Below are 6,000 nucleotides of genomic sequence, written 5' to 3' on the forward strand. Positions count from 1 at the left end.
TGTTCCCCAGATCTCTGAGCAGTTGAGGGCTGTTTACTGGATATAAATGAGTATAACTACAGTATAGAATCTGCCTGGAGAGCTGGGTCTGAGCTTGACTGTACTCTCAACAGGTAAGATTTACACTCGTAAAAAGACAGAAAGAAGAAAAAAAACCTGCTTGCAATAGAAGGTTACTGCAGAACTGACAGCAGCAGAGAACAGCTTGATATATTTTAAAGCAGATTGGATTACATATATAGTATTTTTTGTAAGAGACTTAAAAGTACATACCAATTTAAAACATGAGACTTATTGTTTTTGTAGTCTGAATTGAGATACAATGGACAATTATAACATTTAACAATAAACATAGGTGTTTTTAAGTTACTTGTGTGCACACATATACACAGAGTGAACAGGAATTGGGTGAAGTGACTGTTCTTGGTGGGCCCTACCAAAGGCATGCCACTGCACAAACCAGACATGTAACAGAGTCAACACCAGGGAACCAGGCAGGAAACACTTCAATGAAGGTGGCAGGACTTGGTCACCTGACCTGGCTCTCAGTTAAGATGGTGGTGAAGTCACCTGACCTCAGTTAAGATGGTGGTAAGGTCACCTGACCTCAGTCAAAATGGCAGCAGTCACATGTTGTATGGAAGAGAGACCTAGAGGTATGATCTGCCCTGTTGCTGAGCTGCCATGCCACAAGCTCCAGAGGGAAGCAAAGGCTGGAATTGAAAACAGCTGCCTCATGGATCCGACCAATGTTGTCGACAGCAGTAGTGGTGGCAGGGACAGTTTGAGGAGAAGCAAAGCTGGAGAGATACTGGCAGAGCATAGTTTGAGGGTTTATACCACAGCTGAAAACCGTGAAAACCTGCAGAAACACAAATGGCAGCGAACACGGCAGGGCATATAGAAGAACATCCTCCCTCTACAGGCGGGGTTAGCCTGACTGGCTTCGGTCCGGACTTCAGAGAGGCTAGAGGCTGCTCTGAGCAGTCTCTCACTGTGGGGACCACTGACAAGTGGTCCAAAAGAAAAGAAAAATCTGAGGGACCCTGGGCCCCTAGACGAATGCACAGTACAGTGTGTTCGGTGCAGCACAGGAGGAAGGGAGGACTGACCCCAGGCCGTCTGGTGATGGGTCACGTTTTTAGCTATGGAAAGCAGTGAAGGGCTAAACTGCAGCCATGAAGGCTGTGGTTAGGGGCTGGAAGGGGAAAACTCACCACCAAAGCTGTTGGTGTGTGTAGAGGTCGGCATTCAGGCAGACAGAACATGTGATTGTCGTGGAAAAAATACCCGATTCTGGATACCAATTCCAGGAGAGGGGTGGGAGAGCCTCCTGAGTCTCAGGCACCAATTTTATGGTAAAAGCAAAACTCCGCAGGTCCCCAAGTAGCGGCAGTAGGGAGCAGGCTATGAAACCATGGCAGGCCACAAAGGCAGCCAGTCCCAGGCAGGGAGCTCCCAAGTGGCCCCTGGGCCATAAGGGTCAATGGGTCCTAGCAGGGAAGTTCGTGTCTGGTCAGAGATTGAGACAGATAGGCACACCATACAGAGTAAATATGTATTTATTTAGTGGGTTATGGAGGGGAATGGGAAGGGAGGAGGGGGAGAAGTGGGAAGAAGGGAGAGAGGCAGAAGCTGCCTATGAGAGAGAGAGAGAGAGAGAGACAGACAGACAGACAGACAGACAGACAGACAGACAGACAGAAAGGGAAGGAGCTCCAACTAGAAGCAGAAGGAAAATCGGCCATCGGCCTGCTGCTGTGATGGACCAGGGAGGAAGTGGGCAGGGCTTGTCTCTTAAAGGGACAGGACAGACCATATCTACCCTAATTTCCCCATCCTATCCCCTTGCCAATACATCCCCTTCTTGTGTCTATGTTTTTAACCTTTCATAACCTCTCAAGTCCGTGATGCCTGCTAGACTACTGACCAGTCTTGTTGGCTTGCTGTTTCCTGGGCTCGTGCAGAAAAAATGTAGCGAAACTGGGTGAGTTCCATGAATTCAATGGTTGTACTTGCTCTTGTTGTTTGTTACTTTGTTTGCTTTATTTCTTTGCCATCTTGACACAAGCCAGAACTGTCTGGGAAGAGGAACAGTTTGTGGGATGTTTCCTTGATGAGCTGTTGATGTAGGTGGTGCCATCCTTGGAGTGGTGGTCCTGGGTTGTATAATAAAACAGGCTGAGCAGGGGAGCGAGCCAGGAAGCAGTGCCCTCCGTGGCCTCTGCATGAGCTCCTGCCTCTAGATTCCTGCCTGAGCATCCGCCATGACTTTTGTCAACCATGATTACGATAGAGAAGTGTATGACAAGTAAGCCCTTTCCTCTTCAAGTTGCTTTTGGTCATGATCTTTCTCACAGCCACAGAAAGCAGAGGAGGACAGTGACCACGTTGGAGTTCAGCAGAGCAAAGTTTACAGCATTGTTATTTGTCTCAGGGAGCGTTAGCAAAGCTGGGAAAATGGATGAAGTGATCCAGCTCAGAGAAGCAGAGTAGAGCCCTGGTTGCCTAGGGCTGAGAGGGAGCCAGCGTGGGGGAGGGGTGTGGTGGGTAGTGGATGGTAGGGGAAGGGAGAGGGGGTTGGGGGAGAGGTGGGTGGATGGTGATGGGGGTGGTGTTTGTCAAAGTTTTAGCTATAACAGATGAATAAGTCTTAGATGTCTCCTGCACATGGTGCCTGTAATTATCAGAATCCCGTTACATACTTAAGATGTGACTAAGAGGGTAGTTTGACACTAGATGCCTTTAGATTAAAATATGATAATATAGTAAGTTACATGTTAATAGTGAATTAATTACTCGTCTCACTGCTGTGACAAGAATGCCTGAGAGCCCCTTGAGGAAGGAAAGCTTATATTGGCCTGCAGTTTGAGGTATTGCCCATCATGGCGGGAGGGGAAAGGAAGTAGGATCATAGCGCCCTCCAAGTTCATTAGTATTGTGGCAAGTAATGACAGAATCTCTCTCTTTTAAAAGCTTTTTTTTTAAAAAGCCTTTTATTGTGTTTGCATATGTATGTGCCTATACGGCTGTGTGTGTGTGTGTGTGTGTGTGTGTGTGTGTGTGTGTGTGCAGTCACTGGAATTGAAGAATTTTGAGGCGAGAACACACAGAAATGAATGTCTCATTATATCTGCACTTAGGGGAGTTTAGAAGCTATACCCTCCTCTCGCTGTGTGATAGGGCAAGGAAGCTCAGGAAAAGACAGGCATGGCTTGACCGTGGGTCCTACCACTTGACCCCTGCATGATTGCCTATGCTGTGGGGCTGGACTCTCGGCCACACATCCTTCACTACATTCTGTTCACTAACCATGGTCATTGGTAGCGGTTGGCAAATGCTTTGGTTGCCTGTGCGTATAACACAGACAATGTGCTATTGAGTGGACACAGTTCCCCAGTGTCTTCGTCCAGAAGTTTCTTATCGACCTTCCTGCTCCTTAATCTCATCAGGGAGCTTTGCAGAGGGAAGAGGAAGGCCGCTAGAGCCTCATGCCACCTGCTCTTGTGACTGCACAAATCCCTTCGGTTCACCCGGCTGTGAAAGGAGAGGGGCTCCCTCTGGTTTCGGGTTTCTTGGGATAACACAAGATAGTGTGTGTACAGTTCCTGGCACATGCTGGATTCCACGCCATCAGGACCACATCCTCTTCTTTCTCCCTCCCTTCCATTCTTGCCTCTGAACTGCTTTCTCTCTTTCTCTTCCACCTTTGATAAATGCGTCCTTATTCCTGATTCATTTACGGTTACCTCATTGGCTTCCAACCTTGGAAATAAGGGTGAGCAATGTCAACACAGGTCATAAGATGTCAAAGAGGCCTGGGACGGAGCCAGGGTCATTATAACTTGAAAATGACCAGTGTCACCGGTGCTGAAGTGAGGGTTGGACAGAACCCATTTGAAGAAACCTAAACCGAGCTCTCGAGAGAGAAGGTGTGGCTGTGTGGCCACTCACCTCCCCTTTGCATACATGCTATGTGCTCAGGCTCTGGAAGACACTGCCCGGTTTTTGCTCACACTTCCGTGTGAGTCACCTGCATCAACCCTGTCACTCTTCGTAGAAGTTCTTCTGAGAGGCTAAGGTTGAAACCACAGGCATTCCTCCCAGCTGCCCCTTTCTTGTGATGCCTATCTCCGAAGTCCACTGTCTCTGGCTCAGGGTGTGCCCTGCCTTGGCAGGTATCTTTCCACCTGGGGAGTGTCCCTGCCAAGCTCTCTGCAAGGGGCCCCAGAGCCCACTTGTGTGGGGTATGCTGGTGTGACCCTGACTGGCAGCCTGCAGTAGCTCGCTCTGTGTCGCAGACACCATGCTGTCTGTGGTGTGAGCTGGCCCACAGCACCCACAAATGGGGAGTGTCTGGGCTGGGAGCCCAGCTGAACTGTGGCCGGGACTCTGCGATTGCAGCCTCCATGCCTTGCCCAGCACCCATGGTGATGCTGAAGGTGACAGCTGTGGACCATCTGGGGCAGCTACAGGGGAAACATAGGTGCTCAGAGACTCCACCATCCCCATGTTCTTGGAGCCTGTGTGTCTATTGTAGTGGTCTCTCCTCCTCTTGTTCCTCGCTCAGGGAGCTGCAGCCAGGAGGAGCTGCACGTTTAAGTTTTCTGTATCTGTGGGCATGGTGTCCTCTGAGGCAGGAGTCATATGATGTTGGGTGGCTGAAGATCCAGACAGTCACTGATGGCATATGAGGCTGTGGGTGACAGCCTCCTGCAGAGATGACCGCATTGGGAAATGGTTGTCACAAGACCCACTAACACTGACTGCAAGGCCATAGTTTTGTTTCATTCATAATTGAGGAAATTGGGGTACAGAGCAGATAAGAGGTGAGAAATCCAGCACCTGAGCTCTGTCGGCTGTGGGAGCTGACTTTATCCACCGTGTTGTTTGGGCGTTCACCAAACACAGATAACAAGGGCTGGCCTGGGATATATCTTAGTTGGTAGAGTGCTTGTCTAGCATGTATGAAGCTCCGAGTTCCAGCCCCAGTACTGTGTAAATCATGTGCGGTGGTGCATACACCTAATCTCTGTACAAAGGAGGTTGGGGCAGGAGGATTGCCAAGAGTTTGAGTTCAGTCTGGATTACAAAGAAAGATAAAGAAAGATAAGAAGGAAGAAAGGAAGAAAGAAAGAAACTTTCAGTTTGCTTTTTGGATGTCATTAAGTGAAGAGGAAGAATGATAAAAATTTTTTGTTTGTTTGTTTTTTCTGTTCTGGATTCCCCCCAAAGGCTGAGATTGTTCTTCTAAAACCACAATCAATGAGTGGATGCATTAACATCAGTACCTGGACATCATAGAAGACCTGGTTTTCCACGACCCAAGAGGAAAAGGAATGGCTCCAGAGGCATGAATTTAATCTCACCTGACCGGATCTCCAAAGGCCAGGGTTTCTGTACCTAGACTGTTTTTTCGATGCAGTGTTGAAGCTGGGGCTCAGGGCTGAGTGTGGTTTGTGGTCCTGAAGGCTACCCCAGCTTCCATTTCTTCGTCCCAATCTGTGTCCTACTGCTTGTGGTGACTGCTCAGGTATTCATGAGCTGCCCGCTTTTTTTGCCTGTCCCTGCTGCTATGAGAGTTGTGCAGGTGACCTGTGATTCCCTAGGTGCAATTGGAAGGACTCCTCCATGGAGACCTGCCCTCTGCCTTGCTCTGACAGTTAGGCTCTGGGGACTTTCTATAAGAGATCATTCTCTGTAGAGTTGAGATGCTCAGCAGAGTCCTTCATTTTATAGAAATGTTTCCAAGGACTGTCTGGTGGGCATCTGAGTCTCCCCAGTGTGCCATCAGGGAGTCCAGACGTAGAGCCATTGTAAAAATACAGGATGTGCCCTGTTTAAGGTGCTGTTTGGTCCTGGTGTAGTGAGATATGGTAGGTAGACAGTAGGTGCCTAGACCAAGAGCCCAGGGCTGTTCCCACACTCATCATGGATGCTCAGTGACCTCGCAGCCATGATGAGCTAACAAAGGAGATTCAATTCAGAGTTCTTGTTTAA

The 6,000-nt window shown here is 48.7% G+C and overlaps 1 long non-coding RNA gene across 2 annotated transcripts in view; it reads left to right on the top strand.

Annotated features, from left to right (window-relative positions):
* LOC142855630 (uncharacterized) overlaps positions 1-5,526 on the top strand; it is an 87,324-nt gene extending 81,798 nt beyond the window's left edge. For both annotated transcript variants that reach the window (XR_012911536.1, XR_012911535.1), the window contains exon 3: positions 5,236-5,526. This is a non-coding gene — a long non-coding RNA (uncharacterized LOC142855630). The remainder of the gene's footprint in view (positions 1-5,235) is intronic.
* Positions 5,527-6,000: the final 474 nt, after the last annotated feature.

This window comes from Microtus pennsylvanicus, chromosome 8 (assembly GCF_037038515.1).
Source record: "Microtus pennsylvanicus isolate mMicPen1 chromosome 8, mMicPen1.hap1, whole genome shotgun sequence".
Taxonomy (NCBI): domain Eukaryota; kingdom Metazoa; phylum Chordata; class Mammalia; order Rodentia; family Cricetidae; genus Microtus; species Microtus pennsylvanicus.